This window comes from Simochromis diagramma, unplaced genomic scaffold (genome assembly GCF_900408965.1).
Source record: "Simochromis diagramma unplaced genomic scaffold, fSimDia1.1 OVJJ01000514.1, whole genome shotgun sequence".
Taxonomy (NCBI): Eukaryota; Metazoa; Chordata; class Actinopteri; order Cichliformes; family Cichlidae; genus Simochromis; species Simochromis diagramma.
In genome coordinates this window covers 49,371-74,412 of record NW_024387346.1, presented here as the reverse complement: position 1 = coordinate 74,412, position 25,042 = coordinate 49,371, and the positions used below count along the sequence as shown (strand labels likewise).

Here is a 25,042-nt window from a genome sequence, read left to right as displayed (position 1 = left end):
CCATTTTTGAAACCTGGCAACATGACTACAAAAAACAACAACACTGTGGTCCCTGAATCTAAAGAAAAGCCACACACTGAGCAGCAGGTATATTCTTGCCTTGTCCACCTTTTTTTGTAGCGTTTGTGTTGCATATTAATTATGTCACAGGGCGCTCGGACGCACTGCTATTATAATAACCACGCAGGTTAGGTTGTACTGGATTTTAATGTAAAACCAGTCAATCTGAGACGATCAGTGGTTAGTCAATCCGAGGTAAGTACTAATGGAAAAAGGGGCTTATGTATGGAAGAGGTCAGGAGGGAGGTACAACAGTACAACTTTAGAAACATTTTTACAACATGGTGGATGTGCCATGGTGTCATGGTTTTGTACTGCGTTGCAAAAAGTGGTGCTGGTGCTTTCATACCCTCCACAACATTTGAACCATTACATTGTTGCGATAGACAAAAACAGGCAAAACTATGAAAGCTATAGTGTTTAGTTATTTTCTGTTGTTTTAACATAAAAAAGATACAATTATCCATTACTCGTTTCTTTTTTTGCAAGAAATATGACCGAAAACACAATTAGCTAGCAGCTAATTCCTGCTGCCACAGTTGCATTCTGTTTCTGACAATATTTCAGGCAGTATGTGAAGAACACATTTACAAAATGATATCACTGTCTGTTCAAAGGTGAAGAACACTTTTGAACAATGATCTTTTACAGAATGAAAAAAAGACATGAACCATGAAACAGTTTCTGAATATTGTGACCAATTAATGATTATATTTGAATAAAAAACAAACAACAAAATATACCCCACTTCCCTTTTATTTCTATGGCATCAATAATAGTGGCCTCAACAGGAGAATACAGCACCTTCCCTCTGTTTCCCTCTCTTAATTGCAGAATCAGACAAAAATACAGAATTACTTCAAAGATGATTACAGAAACTGTCATTGATCTGGATAAACATAAATATCCCGGATATGTAATAATTTCCCATTTTTAGAATATGCCTAATAAGGTGAACAACACACCTTATTCTCCTTGTTCTCTTAAAGAGACAGAAAGGGTTTTAACAGCTGGTTGTTCAGTTTTTATCATAAACATCTTTTTGGAAAGATCTCTTTCTTCTACAGTATGCTGACCTCACAAGAGCCTTGCTGAAGTATCTGTAGAGTGACAACTAATTTCACAGCTTTTCTAAACCAGGGGTAGAACATAGCATAAATCAAAGGATTTAGACAGGAGTTAAAATAATACAGATAGATCACAATGGATGCAGATGAGCTGTTGAACAACTCGTTTCCTAAAAATGAAACAATGTAATATGGGCAGAAACCTAATAGAAACACAAGAACGAGAACACCCAGAGTCCTGGCTGCTTTTATCTCTGATTTCTTTGCTGTTAGAGTCACTGAGAGCTGCAGTGTGACAGCTGTAACATGAGAGCGCATGGCACGGGCCTGAGACACAGCCACCACAAATACTCTCATATACAGAAATACGATGACAGTAACTGGAGCAATAAAAGTTAAAACAATGTCAGTGGTTCCTACAATGTAGTCTATGACAAATACACATTCTCCATAACAGGAAGTATGTCGTTCTCGTTGAAGCAGGTCGTCCTTTATAAATAGTATGTTGTAAAAAACCGAGCAGAGCCAACACAGACAGACACAGAGTTTCACTCTTCTGTCAGTGATTCTGGTGGGGTAATGCAGAGGGTCACAAATAGCCACATAGCGGTCGACTGATATCAGCACCATAATGCCCACTGAGGCAGAGGTAATGATGAAGCATATATAACTATACAGAGAACATGCGAGCTGACCAAGAAACCAACAAGCTGTGTCTCGTAGGATTTTTGCTGGCATCAACAACAGACCAATGAGAAAGTCTGAGACAGCCAGAGAGAGGAGGAGGATGTTAGTGGGTGTGTGGAGCTGTCTGAAAGAAGAGAGAGAAATATCAAGAAGTCATTATTTCTATACTAAAACAATCTAAACAAACAAAATTATTACAGCTGTCCTATCCGAAAGTGTAGACAGTTGAAAGGGTAGTAGAAGATAGAATCTATAAATTTGCGCATTATTGTCCGATAATAGTCTACCCATAAGATATAAATTAACTTAAATTTAGTCGTAATTAGTAGTAGAGTTGTAGTAGTAGTAAAGCCACAGCAGAAGTTTAAAAAAGTAAATCTCTGCCTGAAGTGGGAGACTGAGACAATGACGAGAAGGTTGAGAGCCACAGTTAGCAGAGAGACTGAAAACACCACAACGTAAGGGAGCAAAACTTGAGACAGAGATGTTTTAGGCTTCTTGCAGGAGATGTTGAAGAGTTGTGGAAAGCAGAGCTCTGCTTCGTCCTGGGTCTCCATCTTCACACACCTGCAGAGAGCTGCAGCTCTGGCAGCAATGTGAGCAGAATATAACTGATCCTCACACCTTCTCTAAACTCCTCCCCTCATCATTCTTTCAGCGTCTGTAATGCCCCCTTCAGTGCACACTGAATCCATGCTGACCACTTGCTGATAGTATTGTATTATTCTGGCTAGTAATTAGTGACCACATCTAGCCCAATGTTCTTAGGGTTACATTAGTTTCTGAAAATGGTACATCCTAGTAACATTAGCTAACTAAAAAAGCTGCCTTTTTTGAAAACGAATGTCCTTTTCAAAATAAAGCAGCACCAAGCCCTGTTTGCACAGTCTTAGAGCAATGGCTGTAACCTACATCCTTATGATAACAGCAACTGCAACAATAAAGGTTAGAAAATAAAGCTTATTAGTCTCTGCAATGTACCATATGGGAATCACAAATTCTGTATTGCAGGAACCTTCCTGGTTGAATAAGATCATTTGTTACAAACACACTGCTGTAGAAAATACAACAGGTCCATGAATCACAGAAAAGGAGTTTTACTCTTTCTGAGACTCAAGTGGGATAATGCAGAGATTCACAAATAGAAACACTCATATTTTAGCACCATGTCTGCTGCAGAAATCCCCCAGACTTGCCTGCTTAAGTCCCATTCGGAAGCCCTGTGGACAGGCTACTCAGGACCTACATGTGCACATTGGCACATTATTGCCAGTAGGGTGTGGACTAGAATTCCCGGTTTCCTTCCACATAAAGCTTTGCAAAAATTGCATAAAAAGCGCTTGCAGGAACAAAAACATAATATTCCAGAAGCACGCTTTGCCAATCCAATCAGCTGTTCGTAACACTTCCCACATTGAAACAGATGTCAGCGCGAACGATCGCATGTCCGCCATTTCCTTCCCGGAAACGGAAGTGACGTCATTTTTGCGGAAAATGTAGTTTTTTACCATCGTGGCCTTATGAGCCTATACTGGTGTTTTTATAAGTCATGTTTGACTTCATGCTTTTCTGAATAGTTTCTGGGATGCTTAGAACTCAAATTGCACTGCTGGAAATAGTTTATTTTGATGCACATGCTGTTTTCTTTGCGAATTTGCATCATAGGATTGTTTTTTGTTTTTCCTGCAGTATATAAAAATTGCTGTATCTCAAAAATAAAACTATGAAGACACTCAAAATAAATTTCCTGTTGTTGTAAACTATTTTTTGCAACTTTTTTGTATTTAAAGTTTTGAGGGATAAGCCTCTTAAATTTCTCCAAGTAGAAATATATGTAAAAAAAAAACAAAAACGATTTTCAATTCTTTTGTAGTTTATTGCACTTTTTTGTAATTGATGTAGTTACTATGGACTTAATGCATACATATTATTAAAATATGGGCTATAACAGTATTGATGTATATGTAGACAGATGGGCTACTCGCCTTTCTTTTTCTCTCTCTCTCTCTCTCTCTCTCTCTCTCTCTTGCGCTCGTTCTTTTCGCTGCGCAACTAGGTTAATTGGGAACCCACCTGCATATTGATTGCAGGGTGGCGTTAGCCCGTATAAAGCTAAGCCGGTGTTTTTGTTGGATCATTCCTCCCGTGCATTCAGCGCAAAGCAGCAGTAAATGCTGGCACACTGCGACGGACTGATCAGCAAGAGCAGATCATATGACAGCTACAGGTATGCTCTCGCTTAACCTCAGATTCCCTCCGAGTACTGGAATTTGTGTTAATATAGTTTTTGCGGCCTTTTGTAGCGCGGCAGTTTGTTCTATTCCGACGTTGCGGAGAAAGGTGCTCGTGTTATCCCCACCAGTGACAGTATAGCACCTCCGGTCCTGGGGTAAGCCGTTAAAACTACTTTTATTAGCATTCATAGCTATAAGAGTCTAAGGTTACATTTATCTGTTGTTTTAGGGTTTGACTGCTGTATTCACCTCTCCGTGGCAAAATGCCCAACCTAAATCGGAAGAGTGAAACGCCTTCCCAGCCGCTGTTGTGAGGACTCCTCCTCGGTGGAGCCTGCTGTCTTGTCTCGTCTTGTCTTGTTTTTAGCTTGTCTTATCTTCTTTTTATTAAGTAGGCTTACCTTTTTCTTGTTCGCCTGTTTTTATTCTATTTTATTCTGGACTGTTGCTCGTTCCCACGCTTCTGTGATTGGGCTGCAGCGACCCTCTGCCCGAGTGTCGTGCTGGGACTTTAAATCGCCTCGGTTGCCGGTCTCAGCCAGTGGGGAGCCAGACCGGCTTGCGATTAAGAATAATTACTACCAGCACGAGTGGTAGTTTGACCCGTGGGGTATAAGCCTTCCTGCGTGTGTGTGTGTGTGTGTGTGTGATTTCTTTTATTAAAGTGTGTTTTAGTTTTTTATGATCTGTAGCGAGCCTGACGCTCAGTGTCCTTTTATTCTTTTAACATATTTTTCTGTGTTTTATTTCAGTGAACGGAGGACATGCCAGTGGCCCTGGGACCTCAGGTGGTGGGTCGTTTTCACACTTTCCTTTGTACAGCACCGGGTGGGCTGCAGTGATTTTCTTTTTGTGTGATTTTCTTTTGGTTCCACGGCTGCTGGTAAGTCCAAGCTCCATGATTGTTTTATTTTCACTTTAGGACACTGTCAATAATGACGCTACATCTTGGTTGTTAATATTTTATTTATTTTTACTATAAATAAAACCGTTTTAATATTGGAGCCAGCCTGCCTCAGTGTGCATCCTTGAATCTGTGCAGCCTCCTTTTATTCCTTTTATCTATTTTTCTTAAATATATTTCCTGGGGGTGAAATTCCCCTAGGTGGCGTTGTCATTTTATTATTTCCTTTTATCTAACCCCGCCGACCACTTGGTCACATATAGCAACTTGAAATGCTCCCAAAAATGGCACTACAGCATGTAAAAATATAAAGTAAGCTCTGGCGGACTTGGTTCTATGGTAGGTCTTAAAGGGTTAAGGATGGGTGGATGGAAACAGACCCACCCATGAATTTGATTGATTATGTGAATCGCTTCAGACACAGGTTATATGTTGCAGGTGAGCTGGCAAGAGGCATGTTGGCAATCCTGCTTTGGCAGTTAATGAAGTAAGTGTCATCACAAGGGAAGGTTCCGATGCAGATGTCGAACCGGATGAGGGGTTGTTGTCTGGGCGCCTGAAGAATTCGGAGACCCTTGAGAACTTGGGGTGTCTTCCGGGGCATTTACCTAATGCTCAGGCAGCTGAACTTGAAGGACTTCTTATGAAGTATTCAGGTTTGTGTGATGATGTGCCTTCTCGTACAGACTGGGTGGAGCATGATATTGATGTAGGGGAATATTATATTGCCTTAAAATTATCCCTTAAATAAAGTCAGTAAGCAGTTTTCTGACAAACTTGAACAGTTCACTGGCTTTTAAGTGAATCAATTTGACTCTCAGACACAATTGTGTTTGTTTATGTAATTACTGTAAAAAAAAAACTCTATTGTTTATATTCACATTCACCTTTCTATAGAGTTACTCCTGCTAAGCGTGAGTATCTGGATGTACATGGTTAAGCATGACATCGCTGGGCCTTCTTCATCTAGTTGGGCGTCTCCGTGTTTGTAAATGGCCTGTATTTATATAGCGCTTTACTTGTCCCTAAGGACCCCAAAGCGCTTTACATATCCAGTCATCCACCCATTCACACACACATTCACACACTGGTGATGGCAAGCTATATTGTAGCCACAGCCACCCAGGGGCGCACTGACAGAGGCGAGGCTGCCGGACACTGGCGCCACCGGGCCCTCTGACCACCACCAGTAGGCAACGGGTGAAGTGTCTTGCCCAAGGACACAACGACCAAGACTGTCCAAGCTGGGGCTCGAACCGGCAACCTTCCGATTACAAGGCAAACTCCCAACTCTTGAGCCATGATCGCCCTGTACTCACTTTCGAAAAGTTAACCGGGTTACCAAACCTGACTCCTTTCCATTGCCTCGTATGGAGGACTGTGTGGACCAAGTTGGTGCAGCCAAGTAGGTCAGCAAGTTTGATCTGCTGAAAGGCTATTGGCAGGTTCCCCTGTCAAAGAGAGTAATGCTGTTTGGGTTGAGGAATGCAACAGCCACATTTCAGCGTCTTATGAATCGTGTTGTGGCTGGGTTGGCGGGTTGTGCTGTATATTTAGATGACTTGGTGGTCTACAGTGAGTCTTGGGCTTCTCATGTACAGAGAATTAGGGCTCTGTTTGACCGTTTGAAGGAACCAAACCTCACAGTAAATCTTGCGAAATGTGATTTTGCTCGGGCTACTGTAACTTACCTGGGTCGGGTCGTTGGACAAGGGTGTGTCCCTCCAGTCCAGGCTAAAGTGATGGCATTCCAGCATTTTCCACCACCTTCTACAAAGAAGGAATTGATGCGGTTTCTGGGAATGGTGGGGTATTATCGTGGTTTTTGTAAAAACTTTGCCACTGTGGTTGTACCACTCACCAACTTATAAAAGACCAAGGTCCCATTTGTGTGGTCAACGGATTGCCAAGAAGCCTTTGATGGTATTAAGTCCCTTTTGTGTTCAACACCTGTTCTGGCTGCACCAAGATTTGACCACCCTTTTGTTTTGCAGGTGGATGCAAGCTTTGTAGGGGCTGGAGCTGTCCTGTTGCAAACAGATCAACAGGGGGTTGATAGACAAATCAGTTTCTTTTCTAAGAAGTTGAACCGGTACCAGTTAAACTACTCTGTGATTGAGAAAGAAGCCCTGTCTTTCATTTGGGCTTTGCAGCACTTTGTTGTCTATGTGGACTCTGGGGTAAAGCCCATAGTAGTTTATACAGACCACAACCACTGACCTTGTTGCATTCGTTGCATTGCCCTAATCAGAGACTGATTAGGTGGTCACTGTTTCTGCAGTCCTATGTTTTGGATGTCTGACACATTAAAGGCAGGTGATAATGGGGTTGCAGATGCACTGTCTCGAGCTCCAATTTCTGAATAGTTCAGTGTACCCTGGGGAGGATTGTATTGTGCTCGCTGGGTTTTGACATTTTCTTTTTTTTTTTCAGGGAACGGAGATCCTGTGGAGGACTCCGGTCTTATGGGGAGGGGTGTGACGACCCACTGCACCCTGCCTTCCTTTTGGCTCATGTGTGTCTTGTTTGCAGGGATTGGAGAGGTGGAGTTCCCGTTTACAATCAGTGACACTGGCAACACCTGGGCCAGCGTGCCAGGAATCTATATAAAAAGCCTTTAGGGCATAGTTTGGGTTGGCCCTGAGACACCAAGTTGGATTCTGGCTGCGTTAGGTTTGGTTACATGCATCATCTTCCACTCATCCATTCCTTCACACACTACTGATGGTACTGATTACACACAGCACTGTTTGTTTTTGACAGTAGGGTTTCTTTTCTGTTTTATTTGTTTTAAAAGAATAAAGCAGCTTGGAATACATTCCTAACCATGTCTGGGGTTTTCTTTGTCATGACCGTACGGCCCGGTTCATGACAGCTGCCTGGCAACAAGGCCAACTTGAAAAGCTTGAATCTTCCCTCTGAGTAGCCACAGCAACATTTTGGTGATTAAAGCAATCATGTAATGGGTTTTTTGACACTGTTTTCAATAGGGGTGCAACAATACATGTATTGGTATTGAACCGTTCGATACAGTGCTTTCAGTTCGGTACATATATGTATCGAACAATACAAATTTTTTTATTTATTTTATCAACTATCAATAAACTCTCTTTTCCAAAGATGAGGTATTTCTCGATCAGACAGATCGAGAAATCACTTTTTTTTTTATTGTTGTTGTTGTTTTAGCAACATTAAGTTTAAAAAACTGTACTTTTGAGTTAAAATATATATTTATAATTTTAATAAATGACAAATTAAAAAGGCATGAACATTTTTTTTGTATAAAAAAAATATCGAACCGTGACACCAAAGTATCAAACCAAACTGAACCGTGAATTTTGTGTATCATTTCACCCCTAGTTTTCAGCCAGTCTGACCCAGTGATAGCCAGCAACCACTCAGCAAACAGTGTCAGAATGCACATTTTGTTGCTAGTGGCAGGAGGTTGCCAGTGGGTTGTTAACCCTTTTCTAGGACTGTATAATTGAAAGCATAGAGTACTAAGCACTATTTGACAACCAGTGTTGGGGTTATTAGTCAAGGAATGTAGTTTAATTTTAAGACATTTAACATATAATAATAATAATAATGTAGCACATTATTGATAGAGAAAGTCATTTGGTATACCATTTGGTACATTAACCCTCTTGGGTCCAGGGTATAATTTTCCATTTTTGACTACTTTTGATTTTACCTCTATATTTCACCTTTAAAATATGTTTTTCTTGCCTTGTTTGGTATCATTATTTTCAGCACAACCTCAAATATCCGAAATTTGAGTTATTTTTTCATTTTGGTATACTATATTAGCACAGTTCATCTAAATTCAGACAAAAAATTCAAAATCCGAGTAGAAAAAAGTTATATTTTTTACTGTAAAACCCACAAACATGTTCAACGAATCATTTTCATAACTTGAAATGCAAATAGAAATTGTACATCTCTAAAAAATATGCACAAGTTTGGCAAACAACAAAGTTATATGGTGCTATTTACCTAAAAATGCAGCCAAGGTCTCAGGTGTTTTTTATATAACCATTTAAATCTATTTACAGAACAATCAGGTGTTCTGCATCAAATAAGAAGGCGCACAAATTATTTGCGCCAGTCCAAATGTAGTTTGTGTTCAGTATAAGACAGATGAGAACACCACAGGCCTAAACCCTGCAGGTCTGACAGCAGGAGGTGCATGAGTCCAGTTTTCCATGTGGGAACAGCGTTTACACTGGAATCTGCCTTTGACGACTTTTTTAGAGCAAATATGAAATTCAGCAGTCTAACTGACACACAATACAAGACAATAACTACACAACACACTAACTACAGCCTCCAAACATGCTAAACGTCACTAATGTCTCACATATGAAAACTTGCGCTCTCTTTCTTTTTCTCGCCTGCTTTCCGTCGCGGGTGTCACCCCTAAAAACTTCCCCTTCTCCCTAAACAACCAAGTACCACATGTTGCCATATCATTTTTGTGATTGGCTGACTGTCACGGTTCGCTTGAGGACTCACACGCAGGAGTCAGAGGCACAGTCAGTATTCATTACAGTTCCACCAGGTGTATATACAAACAGTGCAGGGGATAGTGCTATATACAAAGCGGTGACAGGGAAAGGGCTCCGGGGAAATCCAGGTAGGGAAAAGACACTTGCTCCTCTTCTGGCTCTCTCTCCAAACACTCACACAAAAGGGAATCCACTCGGGGAATGCAGGGTCGGGTCCAGGGGATCTATGTACAGAAGGAAACACACGTTAGACGTTTTGCACAGGGAAGCAAAAGAGAACTTGCTCAGAGTCGGGCTGCACTGACGCGAGTCACACACAACGATCCAGCGATGAGTAGAAGCCACTCCCTGGCTTAAATGCTGGCTGCGCTGATGAGGCCCAGGTGTTTCCCCTTCAGAGGGGCGTGGGCCAAGGGCGTGAACCCACCATGAGTTCCGCCCTGGCGAGAGAGAGAGGGAGCGAACACTACTAGTCAGCGGCCTGCTGATCCCCTGGCCGTGACACTGACATGGTAAACTGTAACACCAATAGGGAAGGGGTGTTTTTTCTTTTTCTTTTTTCACTCACAAGCGGAGAGTGTTTGCTAGCACTGTCTGTAGAAAACCGAAGAACCTTTAAAACGCGACTAATGAAATAACTGTGACTGTAATGCAACTACTGAATTTAGTACAGCGACGTGTTAAATCACAGCAATACTGAAAAATAAAATGTAATTACCATAACATGTTACTTTGTAATAGGGCTGGGTATCGTCACTGATTTCTAGAATCGATTCAATTCCGATTCACAAGGTCCCGAATCGATTCGATCCACGATTCGATTTAATTCGATTCGATTCGATTTGAATCTGGGAAATTTTGACAGTCAGAAATATTATAATTCAGATCAGTACATTTACATATTTTTGTATCTATTAAAAGGAAGCTGACACACGCAAGACTTTATCAAAGGTGTGAACATCACAGCAGAGGCCTTTGTGTCAAAGTAGCTGAAGATAAAACACAGAAAAACATGAAGGTGATTTTCCTGTCCTGGGATTTTATAAAAATAATCTGCAGTACATCAAAAACGAAAGAAAACCATTAATCAACACATGAACATTACCTCTGAAGTTACAGCGGTTTTATTAGAGACACGGCTAAGCGTTTTGCATTTTGCTTAATTTTAAAAAGTTTTAATTTGTTCAATATTGAACGGCAGAAATTAGGTTTACTTTTCGGAAGTAAGTAAAAGGGAAAAAAAAACGTCGGCCGACAGCGCTGTAGACAACGGTAGACTTGTGCGTAACAAGCAAGCGAATAATGCAGAAAAGAGAGAGAGAGAGAGAGAGAGAGAGAGAGAGCTGTGCATGAAGTGTGATTTTTATCCTGAAAAGTCAGCAAAAGTCAGAGGGAATTCATGACGATGTTTATGTGAAGCGTAGTTTGGATCTTCTTTTGCTGCTGGTTCGGTCAATATTGTTTGGAGAGAGATAAAACTAACAGCCATATGATCAGCGCAAAAAGGGCGTAAACACACAGCGCGGACCCGCGGATCAGAATCAGAGAGCTGTCGGCTTTCAGCCCCGACCGTCAGCTGAGAAAGGCGACATCTCACTGATTCTGATCCGCGGGTCCGCGCTGTGTGTTTACGTCTTTGTGCAGAAGCTGTGTACCTGCTCTCATTTATTGTCTTAGCTGTTTGGTGGTTGTTGAAATTTTGTGATCTTTCACCTGAGATTCTGGCGTTTCGGGCAAAATAAATTAATATTAAAAAATAGATTCAGGATTTTAATGAATCGATTTTACGTTATCCAAGCCAGAATCGATTTTAATCGATAAATCGATTATAAAAACCCACCCCTACTTTGTAATGTTACTTTGTAACGTTTTACTCAACACTGTTCACAGCAGCACTTACCCTTATGGTGTTTTTATGTAAGGTAAAGCTCTTATAATGTGTGTAGAAAAGCCATACCAGAAAAATCTTTAAAACAAAACTAAAGACAACAACAAACAAACAAACACGATAAAAGTTTGGTGACTTTGTTCCAAAGCATGTTGTTAGATTTGATTGTTTTTTCTTGTTCTCCTACAGATTTCAATTTATGATTGGCACTTAATAGGAACATTTATTAACATATATCCATTCAAGCAGGTACTAAAATGTGATGTCGTCAGACTGCATGCCACCGATTGGCTGGTAAGTAGCGTGAGTGTGTCTTAGTCGCAAAAATTAAAAATGCCATTTTTGAAACCTGGCAACATGACTACAAAAAAAACAACGCCGTGGTCCCTGAATCTAAAGAAAAGCCACACACTGAGCAGCAGGTATATTCTTGCCTCGATGTCCACCTTTTTTTGTAGCATTTGTGTTGCATATTAATTATGTCACAGGGCGCTCGGACGCGCTGCTATTATAATAACCACGCAGGTTAGGTTGTACTGGATTTTAATGTAAAACCAGTCAATCTGAAGCGATCAGTGGTTAGTCAGTCTGAGGTAAGTACTAATGGAAAAAGGGGCTTATGTATGGAAGAGGTCAGGAGGGAGGTACAACAGTACAACTTTAGAAACATTTTTACAACATGGTGGATGTGCCATGGTGTCATGGTTTTGTACTGTGTTGCAAAAAGTGGTGCTGGTGCTTTCATACCCTCCACAACATTTGAACCATTACATTGTTGCGATAGACAAAAACAGGCAAAACTATGAAAGCTATAGTGTTTAGTTATTTTCTGTTGTTTTAACATAAAAAAGATACAATTATCCATTACTCGTTTCTTTTTTTGTAAGAAATATGACCGAAAACACAATTAGCTAGCAGCTAATTCCTGCTGCCACAGTTGCATTCTGTTTCTGACAGTATTTCAGGCAGTATGTGAAGAACACATTTGAACAGACAATGATATCATTTACAAAATGATATCATTGTCTGTTCAAAGGTGAAGAACACTTTTGAACAATGATCTTTTACAAAATGAAAAAAAGACATGAACCATGAAACAGTTTCTGAATATTGTGACCAATTAATGATTATATTTGAATAAAAAACAAACAAACGGAAAAAAAAACCCCACTTCCCTTTTATTTCTATGGCATCAATAATATGGTAAATGGCCTCCATTTGTATAGCGCTTTTCCAGTCCCTAAGGACCCCAAAGTGCTTCACACTACATTCAGTCATTCACCCATTCACACACACATTCACACACTGGCGATGGCAAGCTACATTGTAGCCACAGCTGCCCTGGGGCGCACTAATAGTGGCCTCAACAGGAGAATACAGCACCTTCCCTCTGTTTCCCTCTCTTAATTGCAGAATCAGACAAAAATACAGAATTACTTCAAAAATGATTACAGAAACTGTCATTGATCTGGATAAACATAAATATCCCGGATATGTAATAATTTCCAATTTTTAGAATATGCCTAATAAGGTGAACAACACACCTTATTCTCCTTGTTCTCTTAAAGAGACAGAAAGGGTTTTAACAGCTGGTTGTTCAGTTTTTATCATAAACATCTTTTTGGAAAGATCTCTTTCTTCTACAGTATGCTGACCTCACAAGAGCCTTGCTGAAGTATCTGTAGAGTGACAACTAATTTCACAGCTTTTCTAAACCAGGGGTAGAACATAGCATAAATCAAAGGATTTAGACAGGAGTTAAAATAATACAGATAGATCACAATGGATGCAGATGAGCTGTTGAACAACTCGTTTCCTAAAAATGAAACAATGTAATATGGGCAGAAACATAATAGAAACACAAGAACGAGAACACCCAGAGTCCTGGCTGCTTTTATCTCTGATTTCTTTGCTGTTAGAGTCACTGAGAGCTGCAGTGTGACAGCTGTAACATGAGAGCGCATGGCACGGGCCTGAGACACAGCCACCACAAATACTCTCATATACAGAAATACGATGACAGTAACTGGAGCAATAAAAGTTAAAACAATGTCAGTGGTTCCTACAATGTAGTCTATGACAAATACACATTCTCCATAACAGGAAGTATGTCGTTCTCGTTGAAGCAGGTCGTCCTTTATAAATAGTATGTTGTAAAAAACCGAGCAGAGCCAACACAGACAAACACAGAGTTTCACTCTTCTGTCAGTGATTCTGGTGGGGTAATGCAGAGGGTCACAAATAGCCACATAGCGGTCGACTGATATCAGCACCATAATGCCCACTGAGGCAGAGGTAATGATGAAGGATATATAAGTACACACTAAACATGCAAGCTTACCAAGAAACCAACAAGCTGTGTCTCGTAGGATTTTTGCTGGCATCAACAACAGACCAATGAGAAAGTCTGAGACAGCCAGAGAGAGGAGGAGGATGTTAGTGGGTGTGTGGAGCTGTCTGAAAGAAGAGAGAGAAATATCAAGAAGTCATTATTTCTATACTAAAACAATCTAAACAAACAAAATTATTACAGCTGTCCTATCCGAAAGTGTAGACAGTTGAAAGGGTAGTAGAAGATAGAATCTATAAATTTGCACATTATTGTCCGATAATAGTCTACCCATAAGATATAAATTAACTTAAATTTAGTCGTAATTAGTAGTAGAGTTGTAGTAGTAGTAAAGCCACAGCAGAAGTTTAAAAAAGTAAATCTCTGCCTGAAGTGGGAGACTGAGACAATGACGAGAAGGTTGAGAGTCACAGTTAGCAGAGAGACTGAAAACACCACAACGTAAGGGAGCAAAACTTGAGACAGAGATGTTTTAGGCTTCTTGCAAGAGATGTTGAAGAGTTGTGGAAAGCAGAGCTCTGCTTCGTCCTGGGTCTCCATCTTCACACACCTGCAGAGAGCTGCAGCTCTGGCAGCAATGTGAGCAGAATATAACTGATCCTCACACCTTCTCTAAACTCCTCCCCTCATCATTCTTTCAGCGTCTGTAATGCCCCCTTCAGTGCACACTGAATCCAGGCTGACCACTTGCTGATAGTATTGTATTAATCTGGCTAGTAATTACTGACCACATCTAGCCCAATGTTCTTAGGGTTACATTAGTTTCTGAAAATGCTACATCCTAGTAACATTAGCTAACTAAAAAAGCTGTCTTTTTTGTAAACTAATGTCCTTTTCAAAATAAAGCAGAACCAAGCCCTGTTTGCACAGTCTTAGAGCAATGGCTGTAACCTACATCCTTATGATGACAGCAACTGCAACAATAAAGGTTAAAAAATAAAGCTTATTAGTCTCTGCAATGTACCATATGGGAATCACAAATTCTGTATTGCAGGAACCTTCCTGGTTGAATAAGATAATTTGTTACAAACACACTGCTGTAGAAAATACAACAGGTCCATGAATCACAGAAAAGGAGTTTTACTCTTTCTGAGACTCAAGTGGGATAATGCAGAGGTTCACAAATAGAAACACTCATATTTTAGCACCGTGTCTGCTGCAGAAATCCCCCAGACTTGCCTGCTTAGCTCCCATTCGGAAGCCCTGTGGACAGGCTACTCAGCACCTACATGTGCACATTGGCACATTATTGCCAGTAGGGTGTGGACTAGAATTCCCGGTTTCCTTCCACATATAGCTTTGCAAAAATTGCATAAAAAGCGCTTGCAGGAACAAAAACATAATATTCCAGAAGCACGCTTTGCCGATCCAATCAGCTGTTCGTAACACCTCCCACATTGAAACAGATGTCAGCGCGAACGATCGCATGTCCCCCATTTCCTTCCGGAAAATGTAGTTTTTTTACTTGTAGGCCTTAAAAGCCTATACTGGTGTTTTTATAAGTCATGTTTGACTTTATGCTTTTCTGAATAGTTTCTGTGATGCTTAGAACTCGAATTGCACTGCTGGAAATAGTTTATTTTGAAGCACATGCTGTTTTCTTTGCAAATTTGCATCATAGGATTGTTTTTCGTTTTTCCTGCAGTATATAAAAATTGCTGTATCTCAAAAATAAAACTATGAAGACACTCAAAATAAATTTCCTGTTGTTGTAAACTATTTTTTGCAACTTTTTTGTATTTAAAGTTTTGAGGGATAAGCCTCTTAAATTTCTCCAAGTAGAAATATATGTAAAAAAACAAAACAAAAACGATTTTCAATTCTTTTGTAGTTTATTGCACTTTTTTTGCAATTAATGTAGTTACTATGGACTTAATGCATACATATTATTAAAATATGGGCTATAACAGTTGTATTGATGTATAGCAACTTGAAATGATCAAAATGGCACTACAAAAAACAAGGAGCACCAGAGTCCAAAAATGCAGGAAAAGTACAGAACAAAACGAAACCAGAGATCAACAAGAGTCCACGAAAAGTTCAGGGGACCGACCGTACACATGGCAACGGCGGCGACGGGCAAACAGTTCTGGAGGCCGACCGTGCACATGGCAACGGCGGCGACGGGCAATCAGTTCTGGGGGCCGACCGTGCATATGGCAACGACGGGCAAACAGTTCTGGAGGCCGACCGTGCACACTGCAACGGCGGCGGCGTAGGCAAAACCAATCAGGAGGCCGACCACTTGGAAGGCAGTGGCGACCACTGAGCAGGTCCGGAGGTCGGCCGCGATGCCAGCGGCGGCAACGAACTCTTTCCACAGGCCGTCCCCGAAGGCCATGATGCCAACTTAGAGGCCTGGAAAACGGCCGGCAGAGGCGAGGTGGAACAGGTCGAGCTGGCTCTTACAGCGGTGTGGCAACCGCAGGATCAGACGAGGCAGGACCAGACGAAGACGAAGGCGGAGCTGAAGCTGGACCAGATGAAGACGAAGGCGGAGCTGAAGCTGGGCCAGGTGTGGATGAAGACACGGAGGCAGAGCTGAAGCTGGGCCAGGAGTGGATGAAGACACAGGGACTGGACCAGGCGTGGATGAAGCCACAGAGGCTGGACCTGATGGCAGCGGGACGGCTGCGGAACCTGACGGCAGCGGGACGGCTGCGGAACCTGACGGCAGCGATGCTGCAGGCACTGATGTAGAAATCGCGGGGGATGATTCAGCAGGTGACGGCTGAACAGACTTCCCCGGACCGTCAGCAGATGTGAGGATGTGCTGGCTGGGTCCTCCAGGACCCTCAGCTAACGAGGCGTGGTGCTGGACGGGCTCCTCGGAGCCTCCAGCTGACAAAACTGGGGGCTTGCTGGGTTCTCCCGAACCCCCAGCAGACAAAACCTGAGGCTGGCGGAGTTCTCCCGAACCCCCAGCTGACAACACTTGAGGCTGGACGGGCTCCTCGGGCCCTCCAGCTGGGGTAGATGCAGGACCAGAGGCAATAGGGACCCCTGACTGAGGGTGAAGATGAGTGGCTGACTGAGCAGATGACAACGCTGATGATTCCGCCACTAACTGAGCTAGTGACTGGGTTATGGACTGTAACAAAGCTTGCAGAAAATCCGATTGTGGTAGCGACTGAGCTATGGATAGCGGGGGTGAAGACTGAGCTATCGGTGACTGAACTTGAGATGAAAGTGGTGGTGGTGGAGTTGGTGACTGGGCTACAGGCAGCTGCTGAGCAGGAAACACTGGACACTGGGCTACAGGCAGCTGCTGAGCAGGAAACACTGGACACTGGGCTACAGGCAGCTGCTGAGCAGGAAACACTGGACACTGAGCTACAGGTGGCTGCTGGGCAGCTAACTGAACTGAAGGTGGCTGCTGGGCAGCTAACTGAACTGCCTGTTCAGACATAATCCCAGACTCCTGCTGGGACTGTGAATGCTGGCGGTGCATCTGCCGCTTCCCTGTAAAAATGGGATCAGGGCAGGCAAAACGTGACTTGGAGAAACGCTGCTGTGGCTGCTCCTGCTGTGGTGTGAAAATGACAACTGCTCCAGTCCGTACCACAGGAGAGAATGGAAGTGTGGTTGGGTGATGATGGCGAGGGTTGCATTTCTTCTTTAAAGGTGGATCGAACGACTTGGCAATGAACCTTGGCAAAACATACTGCTGACGTCAAGAGCACCAAGTGGCGAGGGCCTCCAGGAGAGCAGCTGAATCCTCCTTCCCTGGGCCGCCCATGCCAAACAGTTCAAAACAAAAACTGGCTCTCAGAGCTGTTACTATTTTCTTTAATCCTTTAATGTCCGGAAAAGTTATGGTGAAGGTAGGGGATGACAAGAAGTTGTCTAGAAACACTACCTCTAGAAGCCTCTTGTAGTTATCCACAGCGTGATAATGCGCCAGCAATAATCCCACAGCTATGCGGGTACTTTCCCTCTGAGGCAAAAGGTGAGTCCGCTGGATCCATCTTGTGGTCGCGTTGTTCTGTCAGGGCTCTGTGTGCGGGCAGGTGGAGATGTGGATCCAAGTGCAGGACTCTGAGACGGAACTATAACTGAAAACCACAGCTTTATTGCTGGCACCAACAAAACAGAAACCAAACATGAAAACACTAACTGGAACACACAGGCAGGATCTGAGGGTACGACACGACACCAAGCATGGGAAAACACAGGGCTTATATACACAGGGTAGTAACGGGGGAATCGGCAACAGGAGGGAGACACAGCTGGGAGAGATCAGGGCTAACGAGACATGGGGAACAAAGCTGCACACGCTAACATAAGACAAAGACTTTCACAATAAAACAGGAAACATGAATCACAACTCAGAGACACGGGCTCAACACAGAGAGACAGAAAATGACACATGGAACTGAACTATACATGAAACCACAATTCCTAAAACATGGATAACAGAAACATGAAACTCAAATAATAATCATCACAACCACAACAAGAGAACAAGAAAACAATCCATGATGCAAAATTAAACCAAAACATAATAAACTCAAAATACTGGGTCCAACGGACCCAGAACCGTGACATGAGGAATGCACCAGCCACATTTCAGCGTCTTATGAATCGTGTTGTGGCTGGGTTGGCGGGTTGCGCTGTATATTTAGATGACTTGGTGGTCTACAGTGACTCTTGGGCTTCTCATGTACAGAGAATTGGGGCTCTGTTTGACCGTTTGACGGAACCAAACCTCACAGTAAATCTTGCAAAATGTGATTTTGCTCGGGCTACTGTAACTTACCTGGGTCGGGTGGTTGGACAAGGGTGTGTCGCTCCGGTCCAGGCTAAAGTGATGGCAGTCCAGCATTTTCCACCGCCTTCTACAAAGAAGGAATTGATGCGGTTTCTGGGAATGGTGGGGTATTATCGTGGTTTTTGTAAAAACTTTTCCACTGTGGTTGTACCACTCACCAACTTGTAAAAGACCAAGGTCCCATTTGTGTGGTCAACGGATTGCCAAGAAGCCTTTGATGGTATTAAGTCCCTTTTGTGTTCAACACCTGTTCTGGCTGCACCAAGATTTGACCACCCTTTTGTTTTGCAGGTGGATGCAAGCTTTGTAGGGGCTGGAGCTATCCTGTTGCAAACAGATCAACAGGGGGTTGATAGACAAATCAGTTTCTTTTCTAAGAAGTTGAACCGGTACCAGTTAAACTACTCTGTGATTGAGAAAGAAGCCCTGTCTTTGATTTGGGCTTTGCAGCACTTTGCTGTCTATGTGGACTCTGGGGTAAAGCCCATAGTAGTTTATACAGACCACAACCACTGACCTTGTTGCATTCGTTGCGTTGCCCTAATCAGAGACTGATTAGGTGGTCACTGTTTCTGCAGTCCTATATTTTGGATGTCTGACACATTAAAGGCAGGTGATAATGGGGTTGCAGATGCACTGTCTCGAGCTCCAATTTCTGAATAGTTCAGTGTACCCTGGGGAGGATTGTATTGTGCTCGCTGGGTTTTGACATTTTCTTTTTTTTTTCAGGGAACGGAGATCCTGTGGAGGACTCCGGTCTTATGGGGAGGGGTGTGATGACCCACTGCACCCTCCCTTCCTTTTGGCCCATGTGCAGGGATTGGAGAGGAGGAGTTCCCGTTTACAATCAGCGACACTGGCAACACCCTGGCCAGCGTATCAGGAATCTATATATAAAGCCTTTAGGGCATAATTTGGGTTGGCCCTGAGACACCAAGTTGGATTCTGGCTGCGTTAGGTTTGGTTACATGCATCATCTTCCACTCATCCATTCCTTCACACACTACTGATGGTACTGATTACACACAGCACTGTTTGTTTTTGACAGTAGGGTTTCTTTTCTGTTTTATTTGTTTTAAAAGAATAAAGCAGCTTGGAACACATTCCTAACCATTTGTAGAATGTTTAGCTTATTTTAGAGTTTAGAAATGTGTTAACATAGAATATAGAACTATTGTAGAGACACTGACACTGCCCTTAATATAATAAAGGCCTCATTGTGTTGTGAACTTAGGAGTAGATTGTAGGAGACCCCTCCCCCACTTGAACTGTGAAAGTAAAACAGAGAGGAGTTAATGCTGAATGGAAATTCCCCAGAGGATGTTTGGGTGGGGGTCTCAACATTTGTAACTGGATAACTGTGGTCTGGAAGGGAGATGGGTTTTATGACCTAGGGAGTCACCTACACCCACAGAGTTTTAACTGTCACGCACACACATCCACACGCACACTCACTTATGTGCACTCACACATACACGCAGGTATGCGTACACAGTCACACACGAGCACTCACATAGACACGCGGGAACACGCACATGTAGGCATTCATGTACTCGTGCACATAGACACAGACACAGAGTTTGCAGCACACCGTGGGGGGTTTTATGATGGGGACGCCCCTACAAAACTGTGTTTCACAGACAAAGGAGTGAAGATTTTGCAGAGGGGCACCGGCCTGGCAAGTCTTCCCTTCTAGAAGATGCATGCTTAAATGAGGATAAATGAAGAAGAGTAAAGATGAGTAAAGATGAATAAAGGTTTTGTGAAAATAACTACTGAGTTCCGGTGCCGTCTCTGGAAGTTTCGACGAATAAAAGAACCGGAGTGAAACTGATTTCGTAACACATGTCTGAGGTTTTCTTTGTCATGACCGTACGGCCCGGTTCGTGACAGCTGCCTGGCAACAAGGCCAACTTGAAAAGCTTGAATCTTCCCTCTGAGTAGCCACAGCAACATTTTGGTGATTAAAAGCAATCATGTTATGGTTTTTTTGACACTGTTTTCAATAGGGGTGCAACAATACATGTATTGGTATTGAACCGCTCGATACAGTGCTTTCGGTTCGGTAAGCATATGTATCGAACAATACAAAATTTTTTATTTATTTTATCAACTTTTCTTCTGACGATACTGTCTGTGTTGAGAGCTCAGTGGATCTGCGTTCGACTACTCTGCCTAGGCTGCACTGTCGAACTTGAGATGAAAGTGGTGGTGGTGGTACCACTGAGCGCAGCGCAAGCTAGCCAGACAGAAGTTAAGCTCGTTGCAACATGGAAACTGCCTCAACGCTACCTGAAATTGAACCTCCCCCACCCTCATTCAGATCTGGCGTTTGGAACTATTTTGGTTTTCATGTGAAGTATGACCCTGATGGTAAGCGTGTCATTGACAAAAGTAAAACAATATTTCAGATGTGCCACGCAATGCTCAATTACATTGGCGGGAACTAGTGCGTTAGCGCAGTTAGCTAGTTAACCATCCATCTAGTTCCATCTTGGGACCCCTTCTGTTTAACATTTACATGCTCCCACTGGCACAGATTATAAAGAACAACAAAATAAACTATCATAGCTATGCAAATGACACACAAATATATATCACAATGTCACCAGGAGACCAAGGCCCTGTACAGGCTCTTGGTAAATGCATTGAGGAAATTAATGACTGGTTGTGCCACAATTTTCTCCAGCTAAACAAAAACAAAACTGAGGTAATAGTCTTTGGCGCCAAAGAAAAACGATTACAGGTCACCAGAGAACTTCAATCTATACATCTAAAAACCACAAACCAGGCGAGAAATTTGGGTGTAGTGATTGATGCAGACCTAAACTTAGAAAAACACATTAAGACAATAACAAAATCAGCTTACTATCACCTCAAGAATATTTCAAGAATAAAAGATCTGATGTCTCAACAGGACCTGGAAAAACTAGTCCATGCATTCATCTTTAGTAGGCTTGACTACTGTAACAGCATCTTTACAGGTCTACCTAAAAAATCAGTCAGACAACCACAGCTCATTCAGAACTCTGCTGCTCGAGTCCTCACTAAGACCAAAACAGTGGACCACATCAGTCCAGCTCTGAGGTCTTTACACTGGCTGCCTGTCCGTCAGAGGATAGACTTTAAAGTTCTGATGCTGGTATATAAAGCCCTGAATGGTTTAGGACCAAAATACATCAAAGACCTCCTGACCCAGTATGAACCTTCCAGAGCCATTTCTCTGTAATAAACTCTCTTTTCCAAAGATGAGGTATTTCTCGATCAGATAGATTGTTTCAGCAACATTAAAATTAAAAAGTGTACTTTTTAGTTAAAATATATATTTATAATTTTAATAAATAACAAATTAAAAAGGCATGAACATTTTTTGTATCAAAAAAATATCGAACCGTGACACCAAAGTATCGAACCACACTGAACCGTGAATTTTGTGTATCATTTCACCCCTACTTTTCAGCCAGTCTGACCCAGTGATAGCCAGCAACCACTCAGCAAACAGTGTCAGAATGCACATTTTGTTGCTAGTGGCAGGAGGTTGCCAGTGGGTTGTTAACCCTTTTCTAGGCCTGTATAATTGAAAGCATAGAGTACTAAGCACTATTTGACAACCAGTGTTGGGGTTATTAGTCAAGGAATGTAGTTTAATTTTAAGACATTTAACATATAATAATAATGTAGCACATTATTGATAGAGAAAGTCATTTGGTATACCATTTGGTACATTAACCCTCTCGGGTCCAGGGTATAATTTTCCATTTTTGACTACTTTTGATTTTACCTCTATATTTCACCTTTAAAATATGTTTTTCTTGCCTTGTTTGGTATCATTATTTTCAGCACAACCTCAAATATCTGAAATTTGAGTTATTTTTTCATTTTGGCATACTATATTAGCACAGTTGATCTAAATTCAGACAAAAAAATTCAAAATCCGAGTAGAAAAAAGTTATATTTTTTACTGTAAAACCCACAAACATGTTCATCGAATCATTTTCATAACTTGAAATGCAAATAGAAATTGTACATCTCTAAAAATTATGCACAAGTTTGGCAAACAACAAAGTTATATGGTGCTATTTACCTAAAAATGCAGTCAAGGCCTCAGGCGTTTTTTATATAACCATTTAAATCTATTTACAGAACAATCAGGTGTTCTGCATCAAATAAGAAGGCGCACAAATTATTTGCACCAGTCCAAAAAATGTAGTTTGTGTTCAGTATAAGACAGAGGAGAACACCACAGGCCTAAACCCTGCAGGTCTGACAGCAGGAGGTGCATGAGTCCAGTTTTCTATGTGGGAACAGCGTTTACACTGGAATCTGCCTTTGACGGCGTTTTTAGAGCAAATATGAAATTCAGCAGTCTAACTGACACACAATACAAGACAGGTACTTGGTTGTCTCCCTAAACAACCAAGTACCACATGTTGCCGTATCATTTTTTTGATTGGCTGACATGGTAAACTCTAACACCAATAGGGAAGGGGTGTTTTTTCTTTTTCTTTTTTCACTCACAAGCGGAGAGTGTTTGCTAGCGCTGTCTGTAGAAAACGCTGTTTTTACCGTTTTTCCCACTGTAAACGCCACTGTTTTGTTCAGAAAAAAACATTGCGTGTATTTTTTATCATAACTCTGGTTTTACTTGGCCCATTGACACAATTCAAAAACTGGTATATAGTTTGAAGTCCACACTTTTTTTCCCTATTTTTAAAAACGTGAACAGGTAGAAATGGCAGTTACAACCCTGACTGCTCATCACTGCTTCTGTTACATGATGAAGATCAATCCATTCAGCTTTAACAGTAATCTGGGGTCTTTGCTAGCTTTGTGTTAGCATGCTGTCTGTCCAAAAACTTGCAAAGACCCAAAGTTCTGTTGACAGTATAATCTGGTTTCTGCCTTGGATGCACTTTCCAATTTCCAATCACTCTCTCCTCCTTTTGTCCAATAAAATTAAAAGTAATGTCCATATCTCCACTTGTCAAAGGCTGAAGATCACTCCGCCATTTTCCTTCTTCAGCCACATAAAATGAAATCAGATAATGGCAGCAGAGGAAGAAAAAAGATCATCTTTGTTTGTTTTTATCTTTCTATCCACCCGGCATGCAGATAACTGAACAACCTTTATAACGCGACTAATGAAATAACTGTGACTGTAATGCAACTACTGAATTTAGTACAGCGACGTGTTAAATCACAGCAATACTGAAAAGTAAAATGTAATTACCATAGCATGTTACTTTGTAATGTTACTTTGTAACGTTTTACTCAACACTGTTCACAGCAGCACTTACCCTTATGGTGTTTTTATGTAAGGTAAAGCTCTTATAATGTGTGTAGAAAAGCCATACCAGAAAAATCTTTAAAACAAAACTAAAGACAACAACAAACAAACAAACACGATAAAAGTTTGGTGACTTTGTTCCAAAGCATGTTGTTAGATTTGATTGTTTTTTCTTGTTCTCCTACAGATTTCAATTTATGATTGGCACTTAATAGGAACATTTATTAACATATATCCATATATTATAATAGCACATGTCTCTGAAATGAGACAGCTTAAAAATGGAAACATTTCTTATGGAGGGATGAATCCAAACTTGAACATTTTTGGTTTGGAATGTTTACAGAATAGCCCCTTTTCCAGGTCAACTCGGCGCGGTTCACCACAGTTTTCAGGGTTTTCCATTAGGTCATAGTACCTGCTCGTTCGGGGTTCCAAGCGATTCAAGCAGGTACTAAAATGTGATGTCGTCAGACTGCATGCCACCGATTGGCTGGTAAGTAGCGTGAGTGTGTCTTAGTCGCAAAAATTAAAAATGCCATTTTTGAAACCTGGCAACATGACTACAAAAAAAAAACAACACTGTGGTCACTGAATCTAAAGAAAAGCCACACACTGAGCAGCAGGTATATTCTTGCCTCGATGTCCACCTTTTTTTGTAGCATTTGTGTTGCATATTAATTATGTCACAGGGCGCTCGGACGCGCTGCTATTATAATAACCACGCAGGTTAGGTTGTACTGGATTTTAATGTAAAACCAGTCAATCTGAGGCGATCAGTGGTTAGTCAGTCTGAGGTAAGTACTAATGGAAAAAGGGGCTTATGTATGGAAGAGGTCAGGAGGGAGGTACAACAGTACAACTTTAGAAACATTTTTACAACATGGTGGATGTGCCATGGTGTCATGGTTTTGTACTGCGTTGCAAAAAGTGGTGCTGGTGCTTTCATACCCTCCACAACATTTGAACCACTACATTGTTGCGATAGACAAAAACAGGCAAAACTATGAAATCTATAGTGTTTAGTTATTTTCTGTTGTTTTAACATAAAAAAAGATACAATTATCCATTACTCGTTTCTTTTTTTGTAAGAAATATGACCGAAAACACAATTAGCTAGCAGCTAATTCCTGCTGCCACAGTTGTATTCTGTTTCTGACAATATTTCAGGCAGTATGTGAAGAACACATTTGAACAGACAATGATATCATTTACAAAATGATATCACTGTCTGTTCAAAGGTGAAGAACACCTTTGAACAATGATCTTTTACAGAATGAAAAAAA

General features: G+C 41.6%; 2 long non-coding RNA genes across 2 annotated transcripts; one reads left to right on the top strand and one right to left on the bottom strand.

The window, feature by feature from the left end:
• Nucleotides 1-3,766: 3,766 nt before the first annotated feature.
• On the top strand, nucleotides 3,767-6,012 carry LOC120718363. The gene is made up of 3 exons (XR_005692462.1): nucleotides 3,767-4,041; nucleotides 4,118-4,203; nucleotides 4,278-6,012. It is a non-coding gene; the product is annotated as an uncharacterized LOC120718363 (long non-coding RNA).
• A 2,971-nt stretch (nucleotides 6,013-8,983) lies between these two features.
• On the bottom strand, nucleotides 8,984-10,112 carry LOC120718364. The gene is made up of 2 exons (XR_005692463.1): nucleotides 9,766-10,112; nucleotides 8,984-9,684 (listed from the first exon to the last, which is right to left on the bottom strand). It is a non-coding gene; the product is annotated as an uncharacterized LOC120718364 (long non-coding RNA).
• Between the last annotated feature and the right edge of the window lie 14,930 nt (nucleotides 10,113-25,042).